Source organism: Lagenorhynchus albirostris, chromosome 14, assembly GCF_949774975.1.
Source record: "Lagenorhynchus albirostris chromosome 14, mLagAlb1.1, whole genome shotgun sequence".
In the NCBI taxonomy this organism is placed as follows: Eukaryota; Metazoa; Chordata; class Mammalia; order Artiodactyla; family Delphinidae; genus Lagenorhynchus; species Lagenorhynchus albirostris.
In genome coordinates this window covers 8,513,889-8,540,307 of record NC_083108.1, presented here as the reverse complement: position 1 = coordinate 8,540,307, position 26,419 = coordinate 8,513,889, and the positions used below count along the sequence as shown (strand labels likewise).

Below are 26,419 nucleotides of genomic sequence, written 5' to 3'. Positions count from 1 at the left end.
GTGTGGAACAAAGGAGCCTTCACTTGACAAACTTCCAAGAGAGACAGTGCCCTCCATATATAGCCAGATTTTACTGATCAGTAATTTATAAACTTGCCAGTAAAAAACTGATGTGTTAAAACAAAATTCTGACTGGTATGGGTTCAAAAGAGCTGGGGGAGATGGAAGTGGAGACAGACAAATAGTCAATTCTTTCAGGTTTTACTATAAAAGTGAGTTATTTGAAGGGTGAAGAGAAGTGAGGACTCGAATAGTAAAAATTTTCTGTCTCAAGAGACTGGATGATGGCTTCTCTATTTAAGAGTGATAACACAGGGAACAGTAGAGGTTTTGGAAGAAATATACCAGATTTGGTGTCTGGAGATTATCGAGGGATTTAAATGGTTCCTAGTGCCTATATTCATTAGACTGTTAGAAGTGCAGATCTGAAGCTGATAAACTGTTTGGGGCTAGCTATATATATTTGATAATTATTTGTATATTAGTATACCTGCTAGGGCTGTTTAACAAATCACCACAAACTTGGTGGCTTAAAGCAATAGATATTTATTGTCTCACAGTTCTGGAGGCTAGAAGTCCAAAATCAAGACGTCAGCAAGGCCATACTTTCTCTCCAAAGGCTTTAGGGGAGGATCATTTCTGGCCTCGTCCTAGATTCTTGTGGGTACCAAAAGTCCTTGGCTTGTAGATTTACCACTCCAATCTCTGCATCTGTCTTCTCATGGTGTTCTCCTCTGTGTTTCTGTATCTAAATTTCCTTCTTCTTAAAAGGACTCTAGTCATTGGATTAGGACCCACCCTAATATGGTATAACCCCATCTTAACTTGATTACATCTGCAAAGACCCTATTTACAAATAAGGGCACATTCACAGGTACCGAGGGTTAAGTATTTAACATATCTTTTTGGAGGACATCATTCAGCCCACTGTAATATATATGGTGAAAGAATCCACAAAAATGGATATGATTACTCTGACAGAGGATGTGGGGTGAGAATAGGACCAGTGACAGTCCCTTGGAGGGATTCCTCCTTGAAAGAGAACAAAGTAATAAAGGGGAGGATAAGGACATGCCATGGCTTACAAGACATAAAAAATAATCCATAAAAGTTGCATGCTGGCAAATGCATTTTGAAGAATAGATGTGATAAGAGGGTTAAAAATCTTCAGAGCCTTCAAGAAGCATGAGTACTGGCAATAGGCCATTGTAACTCTTACTAAAGATTGCCTACTAAACAATTGTTACTAAACAAGCTTGGAGGCAGATAGATCATTTAGGAAGACACTGCAGTGACCTAGTCAGATTATGACAGTTGCCTGAACCAGGATTGTTGCAGTGGGAAGAGAGAGGACTGGGCAGCTTATTGAAGTAAAATCAAAAGGAGGTGATGCTGCATTGAATATAGAAAAGAATTCAAGGACGACTTCCAGGATTTTTTTTGGCAAAGTGTAAGACTGGTTGGCATTATTTATTTATTTATTATTTATTTATTTTGTGGTACGCAGGCCTCTCACCATTGTGGCCTCTCACGTTGCGGAGAACAGGCTCCGGATGCGCAGGCTTAGCTGCCATGGCTCACGGGCCCAGCCGCTCCGCGGCATGTGGGATCTTCCCGGACCGGGGCACGAACCCGTGTCCCCTGCATCGGCAGGCGGAATCTCAACCACTGCGCCACCAGGGAAGCCCATGGTTGGCATTATTGAGGTAAATAACACAGCAAGTCCATGGAGGAATAATGATTTCAGTTTTAAATATCTTGATGACATATTGTCGTATTTTCTAGTAGCAGAGTACAGTGTGCTGATGTATATAAGTGTTGGAGACTCAGAAAAGGATTGGATCTGAATATAAGTATTTGGTAAAGAAAGGTGATAATTGAAACTGTTAGAATGGGTGAAATTATCCAGCGTGGTAATAGATTTACATGAAGACATACCTGCAGTATATGTAGGGATGGGAGGGAAAAGAGGTACCTCCAGAGGGTGGGGAGAGGATGGTGAGTGCTCATGAGAAAGACCAGGAGGATGTAGTGCTGAGATCCGAGAAGTCTTCGTGTAGGTGGGGCTGTGAACAGTATCAAAGGCTGCATAGAGGACACGTAGCACATGAGCTGAGAGGAGTCTACAAACGTAAAAAAACACAAAATGTGCATGTGTGTGCATGCATATGCATGTGTGTGTGGGAAAGTGTGTGTTTTCAGAGCGTCACTTTGGTGTACTAAAGGGAGTAGATGGTAGATTAAATGGGGTTCCTGGATGGAAAGAGCTCTTTCAATCATCTGACCATGAAGCAGAAGAGAACAGTACCTACAAGTGAAAATAACCAAACTGAAAGCGAGATTCATTGGCATAACTGAAACTGACTGAAGAACTGGTGGTGTTTTAAATGTCATGAGGAAAAACCAGATGAAAAGGAGAGTTCAGGGAGAGAGAAGAGAGTATGGTGACTGAGCACATTTTCTGAAAAGACGGAAGGAAAGGAACCCTCAGAGGGTTAGTTCACTTTTTATGGGAGAAAGGTCACCCCCTCCATTGCCTCAGGAAGTAAGGAGGAAAGGATGCTGTTCAGTAGAAATAGATGACAAATAGGTTATTCAGCTAAGAATATTCTTCCAAATTAAGAGGGGAGGAAGAATAAAATAATTTGGAGACATTAGCTCCCTAACTTTCGAATGCTGTTTTCATGCTATTTATAAGGATATAGTGATTGTGTTTCTTCTGCCCTCTCCTCTGAAAAGAAACTTTGGGCATTCTATGCTGTTAGTTCAACCAGAGAAGCTCTCTTTCATGTGGTCTGCCATCACCCATTTGTCAGAACACTTCCTGACAGCTGCATCATGCCACCAGAAAGTCACTCCTTTCTTTTCCCCAGGGAAAGGGGCTGGAGAGCTCTCACTGGGGGCCCTGGAGACGACAGCTCACAATTCCTGCCAACATGACTGAAATCAAAGGTTTTGACATACAGTTTTGTATCTTGATTTCTATACCCAAATAGTTTATTAAATTTTTTTTTTCTTTTCTGGGGCAATCTAATAAAGATCAGCTTGGACCAGTGATCTTTCCTATTGTTCCTGTAATCTGCACTATAATTTTTCTTTAAATCTTTTGCAGATAGATACGGTATTAGTTCTTGCTTTGCCATTTTATTTTTTCTATTACTATTGCAAGTTATACAGATTGTTATTAAACATTAAACACACTGGTGGATGAAGGGGTGGATGTTTCTCCCTTTTTCACTTACAGTACAGTTCAAATAGGTTGTGTAAAAAGTATTGGATAACGATACTGAGTTAAGGAACATTAAAATGATTTCATTTTGGATAGCTCACTTGTGATCCACAGAGAGTGTTGTGGTATTGGTTTTGATAAAACTTCACAACCAATGGGAATCTTTTTTGAGTTAGTGTGGAGTGGCCTTAATGCTGGAAATAATCCTGTTGGCCAAGACCCCAGAGCTATACAGATGAGAAAAGGATGCCGGAAATTCTGCTGTTTACATATGTGTCTGTAACACTGAGCCGCTAGAGCAGCCCAGCAAGCCCAGAGGGTAAGATGCTTAATAACCTTGTGGTTTTCTATTTAATTTTTATATTTTCCTGCTGGGGCAGAGCATGTTTTATTCTCAGAGTAAAGAAAAGACAGTTGCTTATAAGATGCAGAACTACTGTGGGTCTGGGAAACAGAGGGATTCGGTGTTTCTTCTTAAAGTGGACTTGATTTCTTCCCTCTCTCTTCCATTTTCCACACTGGTATTCTTTATCCTGACAGCTTGTCATACATTTCCTGTTTTGTAAAAAATAACGGTGTACTAACAAAACTCAGGTAAGATTTTCAACTCTAAATTTAGACAGTAATATATTATGTTGATAATAAAACCTTGTTTTGTAGTTCCAAATGAATATGAGTTAGTCAATGTGTTTGAAGTAATCTATATTCTTAGAGTAAAAATAAAGTAGAATTATTATGCAGATCCTTATATTTATGCCTCATCCATTTAGAGTTATTTTCATTTTGCTGGTCCTCATGATAAATTCCTGTCACTGTTAGCAGAAAAGTATACTTCAAACTTGGCATTAATATTGATTTCTTTATATAAACTACCTGGGTAGTGTGGAGGAGAAGAGACATAGAATATAATAATAAAATCCTGACATAATAAAAGGAAATGGGTGTTTAGAGAAAGTAATTACAGAACTAAGGAAAAAGGATCTCTGAAAACCGTTGGGAAGTATTTGCTTATGTTTCCTGCAAAGATAAATTATAAAATAAATGTTAAATGGATAAATCTGTTAAATAGAAATATAAAGGAGATATTCTTTTAAAAATACACTTATAAACATGTAAGTAACATGGCACTGAAATACACAATGATATTTCTTGATATTCTCATTTAAATAAACACTAGTTTTCCTTTTTTCTAAAATCATCTGAATGCACTTTTGCTAATATTTTTGTGGGATAGGGTATTGTTACAACTTTTGATTAAATATTTTGTTAATCATTTTATTGTCAAATATCCTATTGTCATATCCTTTAAAATATCCTTTAAATATTGTCAAATATCCTTTAAATATTGTCAAATATTTAAAGACATATAAATTAGTCTTTAATTCGGACTTTTCTCCATATTTTTACATAAGCATTAGATTAGAAAGGAATCTTGACAAGTTAGTGATACAATATTTGTATGTTTTGTGTGATTTTGCAATATTGATTTAAAATATCAATGTCTATTTGAATATTTAGAAAAATGTTTAATATGAATTGTATTTTCTCCTAAAACTTTAAAAAATAGTCTTCTTGTGAAATAACATCACTTAGTGGTCTCTCTTGCACTGGTCATATGTTTTCATTGGATTCAGTATTTGCTTGATCATTGGGACCTAGCTTCTTGGTGCCTCACTATGGGTGTAGCCTTGAAATTTATGAGGGTTTCATCTAATTATTAGAGCCACACATATAATGGCAGTAATTCTTTACGACTGAAAATGATCTCAGGCCACTTCTATTTGAAGAAGCATCATATCTCCTGTACTTGTATTGCAAGGTCAATTGAATTCTGCCATAATGCCAAAACCTTCAAAATTCCCTTTTTAGCAAGATTTTAGAGAAGCCTTGAAAGAAAAGTCTGGCTGCCTGAGCTGAGACTTAAAAAATCAGTGGAACTTGGATAGTTGTTGAAAAGCAAAAAGACTCTTCTGTTCAGAAGTAGTTGGAGCAAAGGGTTTTGAGGCATAAATTAATATACAGCCAGGTAGGATAGGGATGAGTGATTCCCCTCACTGGAGCAGAAAAAAATACACCTTGTGAGTAGTAGACATTGTGCTCAATAGCTAGAGCAGGATGGAGTTGTGGAGCATCTTAAAATTCACACAGATTAATTTTGCCCTTATATATTATACAGTGGGGACAATTGCAAATTTCTGAAGACATGGAGTATTTCTTCTTCTCATCCTCTGCTTCCTCCTTCTTCTTCATCATCTTATTCTTCTTAACCATTATCTTCTTCGTTTCCATCATTGGCATACGTTCAACACATGATTGTGTTTCTTCTGTGTTCAAGGTAACTTACATACCTATCTACAATTTCGATAGCTGTGTGATCAAATGAACTTTATTTTACATATTATCTTTATTTTACATGTGAAAAAATCTGATGTTCAAAAATGTTAAATGATTTCTTTAAAGCCACAAATATAGTAAGTGGAGCCAGGATTCCAGACAATGTCTTTCTGGCTCCAGAGCTATTCCACTGTGCTGCACTGGTATTTTAGGGATGTGAATCTGGCTGGAGTTATTAGCAGGATGGTTTGGAATGGGCATTGGGGTAACAGAACTCAGGGAGGGGCAGTGAGACACAGGCAGATCAATTCCAGCATGTGTAAACCCAGCCAATCACAGTCCTCTCAGGTGGTCCACTCTTGGCATTAGGAATAGAAAGAAGAAATTGATCCTGAAAATAAGCAGGTTTTACATTTAAATTCTGTAATATGCTGTTCTCATATTCATCTCTTATGCTTGCCTCTCTCTTTTATTTTCTTGAATGTTGTAGTCATATTCAGAGAAGATATATTTTGATTTCTCAAAGGAAATTTCATCTCTGATTTTCATCTAATATTACTGATTCACAAATGAAATATGTGAAATGACTGGAAATGATATTGGGATTATGCTGACATTCCTTTGTTTCTTTTTGATTCATGATATGAATGAATGCCTAGTGACCACACCTTCTTAAAATTATGGAGAGATGCAATTATTACCAAAAAGAATTATCCTATAAGTTTTATTTCAATGGGTGAAGAGTAAATATAAAATTTATGTTGCTAATAGATAATTTTGACAACAGTGTATATATAGTAAAAAGAATAGAACCTATTTATCAACACTTTCCTGTTCAAATATCCAAACCTTAAATGTATTATTTTGCTTTTCCTCTAAATAGAATAAGACTAATCTCTGCAATAGCATTCATTTTCTTCTCTTCTATTTTTCAATGTTTTTAATGAAATAAAATTAGAAAAGCACCTTATGTTATAATAATGAGTTTTGAATAATATGTATAATTTCTATGATATCATTTTATTTTTTAGCATCTTTATTGGAGTATCATTGCTTTACAATGGTATGTTAGTTTCTGCTTTATAACAAACTGAATCAGCTATACATATACATATATCCCCATATCTCTTCCCTCTTGTGTCTCCCACCCTCCCTATCCCACCCCTCTAGGTGGTCAAAAACCACCGAGCTGAGCTGATCTCCCTGTGCTATGCGGCTGCTTCCCACTAGCTATCTATTTGACATTTGGTAGTTTATATATGTCCATGCCACACTCTCACTTTGTCCCAGCTTACCCTTCCCCCTCCCCATATCCTCAAGTCCATTCTCTAGTAGGTCTGTGTCTTTATTCCCGTCTTGCCCCTAGGTTCTTCATAACCATTTTTTTTTTTTTAGATTCCATATATATGTGTTAGCATACGGTATTTGTTTTTCTCTTTCTGACTTATTTCACTCTGTATGACAGACTCTAGGTCCATCCACCTCACTACAAATAACTCAATTTCATTTCTTTTTATGGCTGAGTAATATTCCATTGTATATATGTGCCACATCTTCTTTATCCATCCATCTGTTGATGGACACTTAGGTTGCTTCCATGTCCTGGCTACTGTAAACAGAGCTGCAGTGAACATTCTGGTACATGCCTCTTTTTCAGTTATGGTTTTCTCAGGGTATATGCCCAGTAGTGGGATTGCTGGGTCATATGGTAGTTCTATTTGTAGTTTTTTAAGGAACTTCCATACTGTTCTCTATAGTGGCTGTATCAGTTTACATTCCCACCATCAGTGCAAGATTGTTCCCTTTTCTCCACACCCTCTCCAGCATTTATTGTTTCTAGATTTTTTGATGATTGCCATTCTGACCGGTGTGAGATGATATCTCATTGTAGTTTTGATTTGCATTTCTTTAGTGATTAATGATGTTGAGCATTCTTTCATGTGTTTGTTGGCAATCTGCATATCTTCTTTGGAGAAACGTCTGTTTAGGTCTTCTGTCCATTTTTGGATTGGATTGTTTGTTTTTTTGTCATTGAGCTGCATGAGCTGCTTGTAAATTTTGGAGATTAATCCTTTGTCAGTTGCTTCATTTGCAAATATTTTCTCCCATTCTGAGGGTTGTCTTTTGGTCTTGTTTATGGTTTCCTTTGCTGTGCAAAAGCTTTGAAGTTTCATTAGGTCCCGTTTGTTTATTTTTGTTTTTATTTCCATTTCTCTAGGAGGTGGGTCAAAAAGTATCTTGCTGTGATTTATGTCATAGAGCATTCTGCCTATGTTTTCCTCTAAGAGTTTGATAGTGTGTGGTCTTACATTTAGGTCTCTAATCCATTTTGAGTTTATTTTTGTGTATGGTGTTAGTGAGTGTTCTAATCTTATACTTTTACATGTACCTGTCCAGTTCTCCCAGCACCACTTATTGAAGAGGCTGTCCTTTCTCCACTGTATATTCCTGCCTCCTTTATCAAAGATAAGGTGACCGTAGGTGCGTGGGTTTATCTCTGGGCTTTCTATCCTGTTCCATTGATCTATATTTCTGTTTTTGTGTCAGTACCATACTGTCTTCAGTACTGTAGCTTTGTAGTATACTCCGAAGTCAGGGAGCCTGATTCCTCCAGCTCTATTTTTCTTTCTCAAGATTGCTTTGGCTATTCGGGGTCTTTTGTGATTCCATACAAATTGTGAAATTTTTTGTTCTAGTTCTGTGAAAAATGCCAGTGGTAGTTTGATAGGGACTGCATTGAATCTGTAGGTTGCTTTGCGTAGTAGAGTCATTTTCACAGTGTTGATTCTTCCAATCCAAGGACATGGTATATCTCTCCATCTATTTGAATGATCTTTAATTTCTTTCATCAGTGTCTTATAATTTTCTCCATTCAGGTCTTTTGTCTCCTTAGGTAGGTTTATTCCTAGATATTTTATTCTTTTTGTTGCAGTGGTAAATGGGAGTGTTTTCTTAATTTCACTCTCAGATTTTTCCTCATTAGTTTATAAGAATGCCAGAGATTTCTGTGCATTAATTTTGTATCCTGCTACTTTACCAAATTCATTGATTAGCTCTAGTAGTTTTCTGGTAGCATCTTTAGGATTCTCTATGTATAGTATATGATATCATTTTAGAAATGTACTATGTACTATTTTAGAAGCTTGCTGTCACTTAAGTAGGCTGTATTGGAGCAATACCTTTTGGCAAGCATCCAAACAGATAAAGATAGTTGAAATGTAAAGATTCATCCTTTTAAAATTATCATTACTAAAAGAATAAGTACATTTGTTTTTTCAAATGCTTTGGTCACTGACTCTATGACATTTTATTTTAATTAAATATGTCTAGGCTGAATTCCAAGATGGTTTTCCAAAGAGGGAATTTTGTATACCCCAGTCCTCAGTGCCATCACCAGTTATAGATGTTCAGCTGTGATCAAGTGTGAATTGAGACTTTGGTTATAAAAAGGAAAACTGGATAGGTATTTTATTGGAGAAAATCAGCCCATCAAAGAGAAGATGGGTTGGGCACAGGGCCATTTCATTGAAATCAATAGCTTTGCAGAGGATTATTAATCTTATTATATGTTTAAGTATTATCTTGGTGATTTATAGTCAATGGTATTTGCCAAGAATTGCTGTTACGTGTAACAAAGATATAAAGATATTTGATGTTAAAATTCTGATAGAAGCATTTTTTTGGTAGCTGAAGACAGAGATATCCTTAGTATTGGGTAGGAAACATGCTCATTGCAGAACTTACAAATCGTATTTTAACCCAATGCTTGCTTTTAGTTTGCGGAATTTAAGGTTAAAAAAAATAGAAGTGAGTCTTTCAGTCACTGACTCATGAACATATGTTTCTAAGTTGCAGGAACTGTTTAGAAACGTAACATGAGGTAAAGTGACAATATTTAAATGAAGAAGAGCCTGAAGCAACTTTAGACTAGTTTTTATGGAAAGAGTTCTGAGGGTTTTTCATAGAGTCTTTCATTTCCTCCCTTAGTGAATTTAGGATTATGAAGGCATTATGTCAAAAGTTGAATTTATGATGGCTGCCAAAGATCAAATGGCTTTATTATTCATATATTCATAGATTCCTTTCTTCTGTTTACTCATCATCTGAATGAGGTGAAAACATAACTCACAAATTATAAGTGCTCAGTGGAATGGTGACACTTTGTAGCAAAGGAGGGAGGGGGAGGTGGAAGTGCCAGGTAATCCCTGGAGTTTAATGTAGTTCTGGAAATTTCTATCTGTAAGCCTTTCCTAGGTAGGAGCTCGAGTAATTGCAGGGGTTGTGTAAGGACTCAGGTGTGCCTCATTCCATTTTTAGTTTAGAATCTCCTGTAGGTTTACCTATGGCAGGACTGAGTCGGACCAAAGCCAGACAACTTAGAGCTGCTCTCATCCCATTCTCTGATGCTGCCCAGGTTTCTCTGTTCTTCTTATCATGACAGAGCTTAAGTTATAAAACTTATGACTGTGTGGATTGAAAACATTGATTGTGACAATTATGATAATAAATGGACTGTAAAAATGTTGATGCTGTATGAATCTACATGCTGGTTTCTGAACTTTGGATGTGGGACTGCAATAAATTTGACCTACTAGTGCAGATTGATGGGAAAGACTCCAGTACTCACCGAGCCATAAGCAGGTCCGCTCTCTTAAAAGTAGGCTTCTCACAGAAGTCAGGGCCTAAGCTTAGCTGACACCAAAGCTCGACTCCTAGGTCTTATATTAATATATTCACTTGTCTATATCTACTCTGTGGCTGTAAGTGGTTATTGGGTATTTTTTCTATATAAATTAATGAAAACGACACATTCTAGTAACCTAGATGTTTATCAGAAACAATATCAGAAGTATAAATAATGCAAGAGGCAAACTCCCCCTCCCAACTTCTCAGTCCTGTGAAACCCCTTGATTCTCTTATTTTTTGGAAAGGGTACACATGCCTTTTTCTCTCAAGTCCCTCATCTACTTTCCACACTATTTCAAAAGTATTTGTGGCTGACTATGTATAAACATTTGTCTTTTGTAGATAAAGATATTCACTGTAATATATATATATATATATATATATTTCAGATAGTTCAAAGAATTAAGTTCCTGGTCATGATTAAAATGGAAGTTAACCTCACTGAAAACTTTTTCTATATTAATTATAAGAGTGTATCAGCATCCAGTTTTCCAAGGTCATCTTCTTTAGGGGAGTCTGATTTATTTAGTAAAACTTGTAATACTTGTCTTTTGGGGAAAAAAAAGAATAGTTTTAAGTCATTCTGTTTTCTTGCAGGTTTATTCTCTTAGTGGTGAATATCTACTGTGTCTCCGACCTTGTTCTAGCAATAGAAATAGAAATGCAAACTAAACTAAAAATCCCCTGCTTTCATCAAGTGTAAATTTTAGCTAGTGAAGCAATAGAATCCACAAATTCTATAATTATATATTAATGATAAGTTCTTGATGAAAGAAGAGGCAGGCTAAGAGGGAATGGAGAATGTGTGTCCTTTTGACATAATCTGAGAACTGCCCTCCGTCAGGGGGAATGAAAGAAATCTACCATGAGGAATCTTAGGAGGAAAAGTTATAGGCAGATTAAAAAACACTAAAGTCGGGCTTCCCTGGTGGCGCAGTGGTTGAGAGCCCGCCTGCCAATGCAGGGGACACGGGTTCGTGCCCCCGTCCAGGAGGATCCCACGTGCCGCGGAGCGGCTGGGCCCGTGAGCCATGCCCGTGAGCCATGGCCGCTGAGCCTGCACGTCCGGAGCCTGTGCTCCGCAACAGGAGAGGCCACAACAGTGAGAGGCCCGCGTACCGCAAAAAAAACAAAAAACAAAAAACAAAACCACTAAAGTCTCTAGTCAGGAGAGTATTGTCTTTTGAAGGAATGGCCAGAAGGCCAGCAGCTGCAGAAAGTAAGCAAAGCAGAGGCAGGTGTACCGTGAAACTAATCCAGCTAAATTTCAAGATAATCTTTTACATAAAAAAAAGGCCTCCTCACCCCATAATGGTATGAATCTCAGGTCCAGAAATCTCAGATCCTGGAGAATAGTTTGGAGAAGTAGCCTGTACCCAGATCATGAGACCCTCACAGGCCGCAGCAATAACTTCTTTTTTTATTGTGAGCCTGATGGGAAGTGATTTAAGTGTTTTGATCCTAAGTTAAGTTTTAAAAGGATCACTCCAGCTGTTGTGGAGAATACACTGGAGTAGGGAAAAGTTAGAGAGACTGGGAAAAATACAACAGTCCAGGCAAGAGATAAAGCAGTTTGAAATAGATACTAGAAACAAAGTTGCTGAGATTATGGAAATACAGAATTTTCCAACTACGATGATGTGCAGTGTGAAAAAAGGAGGAATCAAAGATGATCTTTTAAAAAAAAAAACAACAGATGATCTCTTGGCTTGATCTGAGAAACTGGAATAATAAAATATCTGTTTGTTGACAGAAGGAGGCCAGTGGGAGGAGTAGTTTAGATTGGGAGCTGGTGTTTAAGAATTTGGTTTTGGACATGTGAAATTTGAGATACCAGTTACATATTGAAGTGGAGATGTCAGCTGGATTCATGAGTCAAGAACTAAAAGAAGATCTCAGAATGGAGAAATGATTTTGGTAAACATCAGGAAATAGGTGGTTTTGAAGGCAAAGGACTGGATGCATTCAGCTAGACATATTACCACTGGGGAAGAGAAGAGGTGCGAAGACTCAGCCCTGGAGCACTTCCACCTCAGAGGTGTGCGGTGAGGCAGACCCACTGAAGCAGAATAAGAAGCAGCCACCAGCAAGGTAGAGAAGAACCATGAGAGAGGGGTCTTCTAGAAGCCAAGTAAATTAGTGATCTGGAAAGATGGAATGGCCAGTTATAGAAATACTACTAATTGGTCAAGTAAGACAGGAATTTCAAGCCTGGAATTAAACATTAATTAGATTTAGCAATGTAGAAGTCATTGATTGTTTTTGTAGAGATCTAGGCTTGAATATTAACACAGTAGGTTCAGGAGAGAATTGGATGAGTGAAAATGTCTTTTAAAGATTTTTGTTTCAAAAAATTCCAGAGAAATAGGATGGCCCCTGGATGGGGATCAAGATGATTTTTTTGTAACGTTGACGGCATTACAGCCTCTGCCCATTGCCTGATGGGAATGATCTAGAAGAGAAGTATAAACTGATTTAGTAGGAGAGAGGGGACTGTTTTCAGGGGACGCACATCCTTGAGTGTGTTAGAAGTGATTAGATGGAGCATACAAATGGGAAGTTTGGCCTTAAGGACCTGAATGATCCCTCCAAGCAGAGTATAATGGTATTAATGAGACTGATAGCTGTGGTAGAACCAGAGTATAGTGGTTGTCTTTGATAACTTTTCTTTTCTTAGTGAAATAGAAAAAACAGGTTCATCAAGAGAGATGGAAGAGTTGAGAAAGACATGGGAAGTTTGAAGACAGAAAATGTGTGGCATTGTTCAAGAGAATGGGAGAGTGAATTGATCGAGTTGGCTTGGTAGCACTAAGGGCTGGCTTGATGTTCAAGTCAAGAAGTTGAAGTGAGACCAAATGACAAGGGATGTGTTTTCTCCAAGTATGATCAGGTGCTGAGGTGCATCTATGGACCAGGCAGGTAGTTGGAATTAACCAGAATTAGAGTTTTCTAGGCAAGTAAGGTGGAGAGAATGCCATTCTAGCCAAAGGTAATTTGCTAATAATGGAGCACAGCATAGGGAGGGCAACGTTGATGTGAAGTAGATGAGAAATAGAAGGCAATAGAATCAATTTATAGGACGTCCAAGTTGGGTCAAATAAGAGAGTTATGGGAAATATAGGAGAAGGAAATCAGAAAGGTGCTTGACATTGAAATGGGAAAGAAATGCTAACTTGGTAATGGCATCTAGGGTATATAACCAGCCAGTGGGTGGGTGAGGTAAAATTATTGGAATTAATAGGAACTGAGAGATGAGAATATTGTAAGGATAATATATATGAGAATACGTTGGATAATAAATGAAGTTTTTGTCCCTGAAAATATATTTCATTCCTCTACTACCTAATCAATTAACACAATTGGTTTTACAAGATAAGCTTTATTTTTTATTAATAAATATTTTTAAATTCACTTAAATGTGGAATACTTATAAAAATATGCCTTATAAAAATATATGGAAAAGCATAATGATATATATATATATATGTATATGTGTGTGTGTGTGTGTGTGTGTATATGTATATATAGATAGTTAGATTTTATTATGGTAGAAACATAAATATTCACAGGTAGACAGTAATTTTAATACCCATCCCATACTGAGACTCTAAATTTTTGTTTGTGAATTTACCTTCTTGCTATTTTTTATGATGTTTTGATTGGTCTTACAGACTGTATTAGAGAACAATCTTCAGGCAGGGATAAGATCTAGACAGAATTTTCCACATCTAACAAATTGTAATCCCATAATCTTTCTAGAGTTTTATTATTTTGCCAATGATTTAGATAAAAATAAAAATAATGTTTATTAATAATGTTATTTAGTGTTCTTGGGCTTAAGTTTATAACACAACCAATATTTTTACAATTACATGTATTTTTTTTTCTTTTTTTTTGCGGTAAGTGGGCCTCTCACTGTTGTGGCCTCTCCCGTTGCGGAGCACAGGCTCCGGACGCGCAGGCCCAGCGGCCATGACTCACGGGTCCAGCCGCTCCGCGGCATGTGGGATCTTCCCGGACCGGGGCACGAAACCGTGTCCCCTGCATCGGCAGGTGGACTCTCAACCACTGCGCCACCAGGGAAGCCCAATTACATGTATTTTTAAATATAAGAAACATTTTTGTATTGTTATGAAGAAATGCTGTTACATTAAAAAATGTTTTACTGATCAATTAAAAACAAAGAATCATTTTTGTCTAAAAACCCAAGCTGTCTAAACAGCTTCCAATATATTTTAATGGGCTTTCTTAAAGCCTAGATGAGAATGTTGACCGGACATATATCCGTTGTTTTGAATGATGTCAGTTGTACTCTGGTACAACTAGTGCAGCGTCACCTCTTCTGCATTATGTGACCATGTGGCAGCGAATGAAAATGTCCTGTTTATTTGCATTTAAATAGCAGGCATTACTTCTTTTGTCTGTATTTCCACTATCAATAGAATGCAGTTTCCAAGCATATATTTGTAAATACTGTTATTAGTAACCATGTTAACTTGAAGTATAGATTGAAAGCCTCTGTAAGATAGAGACAAAAATATTGCCAAAATGCACGGAACATATTTTTTAAAAATCAAAGCATAATTTTCTATTTCTGTACAATCCTCTATGAAAAATAAACTCCCTTAGTTTTGTTTAGATATTCTAGAGTAGAGATGTCCAATAGGAATATTGTTCAAACAACATACACAATTTAAAGTTACATTAAAAAGTTAAAATATTGCATAGCACAGGGAGATCAGCTCGGCGCTTTGTGAACACCTAGAAGGGTGGGATAGGGAGGGTGGGAGGAAGGGAGATGCAAGAGGGAGGAGATTTGAGGATATATGTATGTGTGTAACTGATTCACTTTGTTATACAGCAGAAACTAACACAACATTGTAAAGCAATTATACTCCAATAAAGATGTTAAAAAAAAGTTAAAAAATAAACATGAAATTAATTTTAGTAGTATATTTTATTTAACTCAATATATTAAAAATATTCTAAAATATAATCAATATAAAATTATGAATGAGATATTTTACATTTTTGTTTTCTATACTGTGCCTAATTTACATATACAGTACATCTCAGATCAGACTACCCTCATTTCCAGCTCCATCTGGCTAATGACTGCCATGTAGGACAGGCCCCAGAATATAAACAATTACAAAGTATTCTCACAGCAACCATAGATCATGGTTAGGAATTATATTTATCTCTGTGTTGTAAATGAAGATACGTGTTTGAGTGACCTTCTCAAGAAACAGATTTATCCCGGGTTTTCTGATTCTGAACCCAGTATTCTCTGGGTTTCAGTATACCATTCTGATGCTGTTATATTGATATATTTTTGTTATACTGATACTGAGAAGTATGTGACATATCATGACCCATGGAAATAACTGGTGTTAGTATGTTCTTTCCTTGCTATAATTTAAGAAAACCTAATTGGTGTGAAAAGCAGGCAATGATGAAAACAACGAAACCCAGTTTCTAGGAATCCACACATTTCTTAGTTTTTTTTTCTTCTTCTTCTTTTTATGAATTAAATGAAAGATACAAATCTGGGAGAGCAGAGAGAGAAAAAAAGTAAAAATAGAGTTTTTGAGGAAGATTTAAAATTGTGGCATTATTGGGATTACTTGGGAAAGAGTTGAAAAATATTTATATGATTGAGAGGGTGAATATAAACAAAGCAAGTTTAAAAAAATGTCTGAGTTTAATCTGGTTTCAGCTCTTCCCTTGCACATGTCTTACATTTTCTATGTTAGAGACTGGAAAGCCAGATCTGTTGAGAAATATAAACACTGGCTATTAACTTCCTGTTATTTTGACATTTTTAATGCAATTCCTTACTTGTCTTTAGTAAAGAAATAAAAAAAAACAACTATGCCTACAATAAAAATAAATGCATGAAAACTGATTCCAGATCAATTAACAATTGTGTTAAGAACTCTGTTTTACAGTTAAATTGCTTTTTTCTTTAGTGTTGTCTATTTTTATGCCAAAGGACAAAAACCAGAAACATCAGCTTTTAGAAAGATGATTGGAGAAGTTGAGAGACTCTATGTCTAAACAAATTACTAATACATTTTGGCTAAAAGGGAGAAAGTAAAGCCAGGGAAGAAGTTTTGCTAGCACATAAAGTAACTGATTTTCAAATCAAAATCTAACATTTACATCTTTAAATATTTCATGTCTTTTCTTTCAAATGAAATTTTCCCAGTGAAATCAAGATTTTGAATATATTATTATAAGACGTAGCTTAAGTATTGCACAATCACCATATTTGTTTTTCTAGGGTAAGGTATTTTCCTCCCAATGATATATCTGAAAATGGATTACTTGTTTTATATTAATTAAAATGTAAAGAATTAGAACAAAACATTTGATTGATATTATTTTTATCTCAAAAGAGTCCATAAATCAATAGGCTATAAATCTAGTGCCAGTGACTGAGATAAGAAGTCAACGTTTCATCTAAACATCAACATGTTACTAGCTGCTGTTCTGATAATTTGTAATGAAATATATATTAATATTTCTCCTTTTGTTACATAATATAAGAATGTCCAGTTTCGAATAATTTCATTGTTCTCCTTTGCTTTTTCTATATTATTTTATTTCAGTTTTTCTGAGAGTTAAAATGCTCCTTAGCAAGAAAAAACAATTGGTTTAACATCCTTGTAATACTATAAATAAATATAGTACTATAAATGCATAGTTTTAATTATAGACAAAATCAATTTCACATGTTCCTTTTATATTTTTTCCATTCATTCATAAGAGGAACAATATACCCTCTGAAACTTATGCTATTTCTATTCAGAGGTAGGTAGCCTTGTGATTTCAAAGTAGATTAATCACGTGTTTTAAGGAAAAAACATAATTGTGAAACTTGGGTAGGTCCATAGTCACTAATAATTTTATTTTCTCAGCGTCCTCTGTAATCATATCCACACGGGCATATAATTCGAGAACTAAATCTGACTTGTAGTAATTTGGAGTTGCCAAGGGCTTCACTGAACTCCTGCAGTTCTGCACCTTGAACATATTGCCGTGGGTGGGTATTGCAGCTGGTTTCCTGTTTAAAATATTTCGAGAACTTTTGAAAGTTCAGTTCGTTCTCTGCCCAGAGTTTCTTCATTTTCCATAAAGAAAGAAGAACTGAACATCTGTAAATATTTATATTTGGGAGATTAATCAGTAATATGTGATTAAACCCCGAAAATTGGGTTACTCTGTGTTGTAGTTTATGCAATTCTATTATTTACAGTTCTTTCAACATGTTCAAAGTAATTTGCTTTGTTTGGTTCATAACCTCATTTTTGTTATATTTAAAAATGTGAACACATCTAGATCAGATGCTATGAGTGAATCTTTGGAGAAAAAAAATATCCTTGAATTTGGCTTGAATATCTGTGAGTCGTATTTCACAAGTAATCAGAATGTAAGCTCCATCAGGATGGACATTTAAATCTATTTATTTACTGATGCACCTTCAACCCCTGGAACAACGTGCCTGGCAGTTGGCAAAAATTAAACAATATTAGTTGAATGAATGCATATGAATATTCAAGGCTCAAAAGCTAAAAAATATTTACCCTTATTCTACACTAGCAACATGCAGAAATAAGTAGACATTATTGTATAGGCATATGTATGTTTTTAGTAAAACGATCATCAAAATGTATTGTTTTACATGCATTTACTTGTTTGTGTGTCTCATTTTGCCTTTGCTTCACGTGAGTTGCAGAAATCATTTCAAAACCCTAAACTGAATGAAGATAAAAGTAAAGACAAATGGAAATAAGTATAGGTACTTTAAAAATCTTAAAAGTACTATTGTTAAATTAATTAAACAGGGAGCCTGTTAGACGGAGGGGTTCTAATGTCATGGTGGGCCTGTGGAAGCAAAACAAAATCTAAGTCCATTAACACCTCAAGGTTACTAAGTTGAAACCTAAGGACAGCTAATCGCAAACAGCCAACTTGGGATTAAGTTATAGCTAATCAATAATTTCCTTCCTTTGTTTCCACCTTTTCTTTATAAAAGTCTCTCCTCAGCCCCTGTCAGTGGACTCTTCTGCTTTAGCACTATCGGATTGGAGTCGATTGTTGCTGAAATAACATTTTTAATATGCCTCAATTTATCTTTTAACACTATATCCTTACCACTACTTGTTTTTAATTATGTGTATTTTAGTTTGTGTACGAATTTTCCAGTCTAATTTAGAGCCATGGGAAAGTGTTCATCTTGGAACAGGGCACATCATGTACAAGAGACGTTGGCTTGAAAAAAGGCAAACAAACAAACAAAACCCTAATAGGACCAAAACTTTGGAAACAGGTAGTGATTAGTGTTTTTCAGATGATTTAGATTCTTATCTATCTGCCTTCTGCCTACCTATTTTTTTTTTAAACCAAGGAACTTATTTGTAAACTTCAGTGAAGAACTTTCATAAATGAACAGCCATTTGCATCAACGTACTCAGCAGGAGGTGAAGCCCTGTCCAGACATGGTTATGCATCACACGTATGGCTTCTATCTAACTAAAATGAAAATGTGACAGCAAAAAAGCCCAAAGTTTTTTGTTTGTTTTTGCAATTCTACAATGTCATTAGGAACAAAATTAAGGAGGAATTTACCCCAATCTGCCTTAACCTAGAAAATAAAATCTCTAGTGTTAACGTGTTTTAGTCTGTATTAATTTTGGGTGCTTTTTGAGTGCAGGTTACTCTATGGGTGTTTATAAATTTAGTGATTTTTAGAGAGACGTTTTTTGAAGAATTTTCCTAATTAGGAAGACTAAGTATAAAACCATATAGTGCCCCACGGAAACATTCAAGAAAACAGTTTTCTTTTTGTGTTGATACAGTGCAAACTTTAAGAAAGGGGGAATTTTGGAAAAGATAGCCTAGGTGATTAAGTGATTGAAAGGTAGAAGGCTTTTAGGAGAGATGATAGGTGATGATCTTGGGATTTCATGAAGCATGAAGGACAGCAATCTGACTTTCACAGGTAGGGAGAGAAGCTGAATTAGATAATGAATATCTGAATCTGGAAGAGACAAATATTAGACTGAGTTTGACTTTGATGAACTGAGCATATTCACGTAAATGGGTAAATGATTTAGTCACCAAATATAGGTACCTTTTAAATTTTCCACTTTGGAAATAAATATGATTCTCCTACTGACACTGAATGAAGTGAAACTCTCATGAGGGATAGTCAAAAATATACTTATAGTGTTAGATTTTCATCTTCACATGATAAGTGCTTAATCTTTTATTGTTAAACACTCTAGTGTTGAAAATAAAGGAGATTGCAAAAGCTTAAGTCATGGTAGATGTTTACGAAAAGGAAAATAAGCTTTTCATATTTCCATTAGGAATTTTCAGTATTTTAATGGGACAATATATTTGAATAATTTCATTTAAAATAGATTCAAAATCCACATTACATTAACATGTCAAATAGTCTTTGTTCTACTTTATGAAAAGCATTATATTTTTAAATGTATGCTGCGACAAAAATTTAAATGTTAACCAAAGCATTTATTTCAGAAAAATTTTTCCTTTTGTGTTCACTGAGCTTTATAATCATTTAGAAATTATGGCTATATGTGATCACTGAACTATAGAAGTTGTAAAGCATCAGGAAACAACTTTCATGTGGTGGTTAAGATAATAGAAAAGCTTTTTAAAGAACATAATAAGGAATTGAAATAGTTTCTCTATAGGTTAGCATTACGTATCTATAGAATCTAACTTATGTCTTTCAGATGTTGAGTATTAATTGAATAGATTGATGTTTTGAATAAATCAGAAGGAGTAAAATACAAAGAGGAAGAAAAAATTAAGAGTGTAATGAAAATTCAAGCATTTTCTATTTTTTTTTGTTTGTTGCAGAATATTTGGGAAATGCATAAAAGCAAAAATAAAGCAAAAATTATGCATAATCCATGCATAATTTTCTGTTTTTTCTATATAAAAATATGAAACATGCATATTTTAGTTCAAACTAGAACTTCTGCATTTCTCATAGAAAAAGTATTCTTCCTGAAGAATTAACATATAGGAATAGAATATTGACACCAGAGGAAGTTATTTTGATAATCCAAGACTAAAAGCTTGGCTAGAATGAGAAGTGAAATATCTAGGTATCCAAGCAGAGGAAACTTGGAAATGCTGAAAAGGCAAGGAATAGAAAGGAGGCCAGTGGGTAAGACTGGTGCAGCTGTAATAAGGATTTTGAACTTAATCCTAAAGATAATGGGAAAGCAGTAACACAACATTGCAAATCAACTATACTTCAATAAAAAAAAAATAGGAAAGCAATTGAAAGAATTTCAGCCAAGATGAAATAATCAAATGAAAAATAGAAAAATCTCTCTCCAGTTATCGAGTGGTGAAGACTGGTGAAAGGGAGAACAGTTGGAAATCAGTTTCAGTAATCTAAGAGTGAGACAACTGTACTTGGATTAAGTACATCTTCTCTGGGATGGAGAAAAGGGAACACAGATTACAAACTTCTTAGGAAGTAAAATGAGCAGGATTTGGTAATTGATTGGATACAGGGGATGATGAAGAATGAATAGTAAGGAAAGTCTAAATTTGGGATTTACACAACTCAAAGGATATTGGTGACTTTTATTAATACAAAAAATAATGGAGGAAAGCCAGAGTTAATCTTCTACAGAATAAGGAAAATAAAGAGTTTTCCCTAACCTCCTTGAAACAGCAAAATTCACACTTTCCATTTCCACATAAATACACACACACACGCCAAATATACTGTTCATTTCCAACAAGCCTGAGGATTCCAGATTAATGAAATAAGATTAATTTGTTATGGCACAATGGACATACATAAACAGTATTGCATGCATATGCATTTTGGCAGTTGTAAACTCTTTTCTAATTGAATGGTAGTTTTTGTCCCCTCTGGATTAATTAATTGAGTGTGTTCTGTGTTCTAGTCACTGCAGGACAAGAATAAATAAGATGCAAGCTCATAGACGATAGTAGAAACAGATATATTGAAATTATTCTGTGGTATCATAAATCCAGAATAAAGTAATTAACCAGAGCATGGGGCCACGGAAAAAGGAGGAATTGACTGACAAGGAAACATAGTGTAGATCCATCATTCTCATTATTAGCCAGCCTTCACCACAATTACACACAAGAACAAATTGAACTCTGTCTTCGTTTTCTAACAGTTTCTGCTCCGACATCTTTTTTATAGGCACAAGACCTGTCTTTTTATCTAGACTGCGTACCTCTTATAGTATAAGCTAAGAGCTGATGACAGGGCTAGTGTAGCCTCTCCTCTGTTTCTACGGTCTCTGTGAAATGTGCATCCTATTTGGGCAGGAACCAAGGAAAAATCAGTTTGAGTTATTTACTTCAATTTATCATTTCATTGTTCCCATAGCTTTAGATAAGTTGGAAGTGGGATTGTTTACATGCCATACCTTGTTCCTTATTTGATCTTTAAGTGCGTTGCTTGCTAAATTTTAATACTCTCATTTCCCTTGATTTCATTTTAGCAGATATTGTATTGCCCAAAGGAGGAATAGAAAAAAGAGAGTTGAAAGAGCTGATTCTCAGGATAATATCCCCTAGCTTCACTGAAGTTTTGGTACTAGTGATTAGAAACGTGTGAACATCGGTTTTACATCATGTATTTTAATTTCAGCCACAAATTCATGATGTACAGAAAGGAAATTTTATGTAGTAAAAAAGAATCATAAAATAATAGCTACCACTTATTGAATGTCTACACTGTGCCTAGATTTTTATATATATGATAGCATTACCTTCTCACAGCAAACTGATAAGGTATTATCACTCCAGGTTTATTGTTAAAACTGAATCTGAGAAAAATTAACTTCTCCAAAATTTTAACACCTGGTTGGAAGTTAAATCAAGTCCCTTTTCACTATACCTTTCTATTTTCTTCTCACTTTTTAGAGTAACAAAAGAAATTGCAGAAATTTTCTTTGAGAGCCAATAGTTATTTTAGAATCAGGAATAATGGCTAAAAGCAGTAGGAAATAGGAAAAAGAGGGTTTGTCTGACTTTAACGTATAACAAAATGAAAAGAAAATGTTTTTGTATTCACGTTAACTTCTGTTATGATTAAAAGATGTGCTTGACTCCTCTGTTGTTTTACATCGTGGAAGGAGAAAAGCTGAGTTGTATTCAAGCCAGAACAGTTCCCAGGGTAATCAGAACACTTGCTGCTTTGCTGTTTACAAAAAAAAAAAAAAAAAAATCTGTTACCTTCAATTTATTTTACTAGTAGGGACAATCTGCTGTTATAAAATGTTACATGTGTTTTTCTATTTTCTGTTTCCATTTATTATTACTTTTATGAAATGCTTAATTGGCTTATATTTGTCTGAAAATTCTTTTGACTTGTAATAGTACAGATAATCTTAAAGTATGAAAGAAATTTGAATATGGGTTTGTTTTCTAGATTTTATGCAACAGAGCTCTGGGAGACATGGGACTCTGAGGTCAGATTTTTTATGCTGCCAAAGATTGTTAGAAATTTAAAAGTAGATCTGGCTGTCATAAACAAGATGAGTAAGTGGAACTTGACGTTTGAATTTAGTCTTCTTCCAAAATATCAGTTACTTTCTTTTTCACATTTTCCACTTTGATTTTAGCATTTGAATAGCAAAATAATGATCTTGATTCTGTTTTTATGTGTCCCAAATGTTTGAAAATGGAAATATGTTCAAAGAAGTTGGAAGAAGTGGTTGAGTTTGTTTTTTTCTTTTTCCCTCAAGTCCAATTATCTTTGTGTTCTTAATTCTCATTATTTTGAAGCAGGCCCAGAGAATTCTGTTGGTTTTCAATTTAAACATTTTGAAAATGCAAGAAAGATAACTGGGGAGATGTTATAAAGCAAATGATCATAGGGGCTCATGCGTGCATGTGTGTGTGTGTGTGTGTGTGTGTGTGAGTGTGTGTGTGTTTGTGTGTGTGTGTATGTGTGTGTGTAGGGGCAAACAGGCCAATTGACTACTCTGTCATGAGACTTGTTAAGGGCTTTCCAAACCATGTGTTTGCTGAGAATCATGGCTTTATTTCCATTAAGAGAAGTATATTTGGTAATCAAATTCCGATAATCTGAACACGATTGTTTTAATGAGACTTAGTTTCATAAGACAAGGAAACATCTGGAGAACTTAATCTGAGTAGTTAGATAACTAAACCATGAATCAGCTAGTGCATTATGGTCTGTTCCCTTGTATTAAAGAGACATGATTAGAGAAACAAAACAAGCTTTCATCTTAATTATATTCTGTAGGTACAAATTTCATCAAGCATTTTATTGGAACTAAACACAGTGACTTTACTGGACATTTTTGTATTTTATGCCCATTTAAATCTCCATACTAAACCACTGTATTTCACTACAGCTAATTGGGAACCACTGAGCTCAAGCAAGATGTTGTGTTGTCTTTTCATGGAACACAATCTTCTTTCAAACAGAGCTGATTGAGCTACAGTTTGCCAAGGACTGTGAGCCACATGGACTGGTCCATGTTATCAGGTCCCCCCGTGGGACTGAAAATTTCTTACTCACACCATAATACTTCTTCCTCAGCCACCAAGCAGAGTGACATTTGCCCTCTCCTATGCTGTCCCTGTGCTTGGTACTCCCTTTAGAGCTCACATTACTATGTTGTGATGTTAATATTCTCTTTATCACGTCTCTTCTGCTGCCTAGTCTGAAAGCTGCTTCTTGACAGCTAGAACTCTGGGTAGATGTAGTAAAGACAGCACCTGGCTACTGGCTTCTTTCTGATTATCTAAATGGTGGGGTTCAACCTTGATGGCTCCATGTGAAATGAGCAAACTGTAAGCATAAGCCCCTCAATGAATTTTTAAAAAGGACACACCTGTGTAGCCACCATCCAGCTCGAATAAATAGTGAACCTTGTATGCATTCTAGAAGCTTCCCTCATGCCTGCTCCCTGTCATTCCCACTCTACCCAAAAGTAAACACTATTCTGACCTCTGTCATGGTAGTAGCTTTGCCTCTTTTTGAATTTATTATAAATGGGATCATTCAGAATGTATCATTTTGTACCAGCTTCTTTCAGTTACCGTTTGTGATATGCCTCTCTTTCTAGCACCGGTGCATCCATTTTTATTGCTACATAGCATTCTATCACATGACTATAGCAAAATTTATGTATGCATTTTTAGTTTACGAACAATAGACAAGTTCACTTTTGAGCTATTAGGAATAATGTATGATAATTTTTATGGATAGTGGTTTTACATTGTGGCTTTAAGTTGCATTTCCTTGATAACTAATGATGTAAGAACATTCCACGTGTTTACTAACTATATGAATATCATCTTTCTTGAAGTACATTTTAAAATTTCTAGCATGTTTAAAAAAAAATCATGTTGAGTTCCCTGGTGGCCTAGTGGTTAGGATTCCGGGCTTTCACTGCTGTGGCCCAGGTTCAGTCTCTGGTCAGGGAACTGAGATCCTGCAAGCCGCATGGCATGGCTAAAAAATAATGAAATTTAAATTTAATTAAAATAAAATTTAAAATATCATGTAACTTTTTTCTTGGAATTTGTAAAATTCTTTATACAGTCTAGATATAAATCCTCAAGGGAGAATACATACAGCTAATACCTTCTCCAAAGCAATTGTTTGCATTTTCATTCTGTTGACAATATCCTTGTTTGAATAGAAATTCTTAGTTTTAATTAAGTTCTATTTATAAATATTTACTTTACAGTCAAGGTTTGCTGTCCTGATTGGAAATCTTTGCTTACTGTAAGGTAGTGAGAGATTTTTCTTAGGTAACTTTTAGAGCTTTATTGTTTTCTCTTAAACTTATAGGTCAGTGCTCTATTGGAAGTGGTCTTTTATTTGGTGTGATGTAGCAATTAGTTCCAGGTGGCTATATGGTTGAGTTGGCACCTTTTTTTTTGAAAAAAAGGAAAAAAAGTTTCCATACTGAACTGTTATAAATCAGGCACCACAGGGATATGGGTCTGTTTTTGGACTCTCTTCTCTTCCATTAGTCTGTCTTTCCTCCTGCTAATACCTCGTTGTCTTAATTACTGTAGCTTTATATTATTTTAATATCCAGTCATATAATTCCTCTAAGTTTGTTCTCCTTTAACATTTTCTTGGCTATTTTTGACTCTTGGCATTTCCAAATGAATGTTAGAATCAAGTTTTCAATTTCCACAAAATAAACCTTCTGAGGTTTTTGACTGGAATTACACAGAATCTACAGGTCAATTTGTATAAATGTGCCATCTTTACAATTTTGAGCCTTCCAATTCACAAACATGATATATTCCTCCATTTATTTAGTCTTTAGTTTCTCCCAATTACATATTGTAGTTTATAGAACACAAGTTTTCCCATCTTCTGTTATATCCCTAACTATTTTGATGTATTTCATGCTATTACAAAATAGTATTGGTTTTTAACATTTGTTATTTGATATGTAAGTATTAGTTTCTAGAACAGAGAAATACACATGATTGTGTATGTTGACTTTACATCCAGTAACCTTACTAACTTCACTTATTAGTTCTTATAGTTTGTGGATTGATTTGAATTTTCTACTTACACAATCATACTGTAGGAAAATGACAGTTTCATTTCTTCCTTTCTATTCCTATTTAATTTCCTTTTCACTTGTTAAGACCTCTCCTCTTGTATAATACTGACCAGTATTAGTTTTAGAAGGTACCCCTTTCTTATTTATGACTTGTGGGGGAAAGCTTTCAATAATTCACCACTAAGGATTATTGCTTTAGGTTTTCTGCAGATAGCTGTTATCATATCACATGTTTTTCCTTTTATTTTTAGTTTGTCAATTTTTAAAAAATGGTAAACTCATGCTCAGTTTTTTCAAATTCACCTTATTTATCTATTGAGATTTTTCTTGTTTATTTTGTTAATATGGTTATTATGTAAATTGCAATGATTGATAATCAAATGCTAAATCAATTTCATATTCCTGGAATATATTCAACTCCTTTGTTTTATATTAATCTTTTTAACCACCAGATTTTTCTTGCTAACATTTCTGTTCACGTTTTTAGTGGAAGATATTTGTCATAAAGTTCTTATCAGGTCTTAGTATCTAGGCTGTTTTGACCTCATAAAATGAATTGGGA

At 35.1% G+C, this 26,419-nt stretch overlaps 1 protein-coding gene across 1 annotated transcript in view; it reads left to right on the top strand.

The window, feature by feature from the left end:
- The first annotated feature begins 3,476 nt into the window (after nucleotides 1–3,476).
- Nucleotides 3,477–26,419, top strand: part of CCDC102B (coiled-coil domain containing 102B) — a 267,055-nt gene continuing 244,112 nt past the window's right edge. Inside the window, exon 1 of the mRNA XM_060120835.1 lies at nucleotides 3,477–3,548. The gene's annotated coding sequence lies outside the window, so the exon portion shown is untranslated. The remainder of the gene's footprint in view (nucleotides 3,549–26,419) is intronic.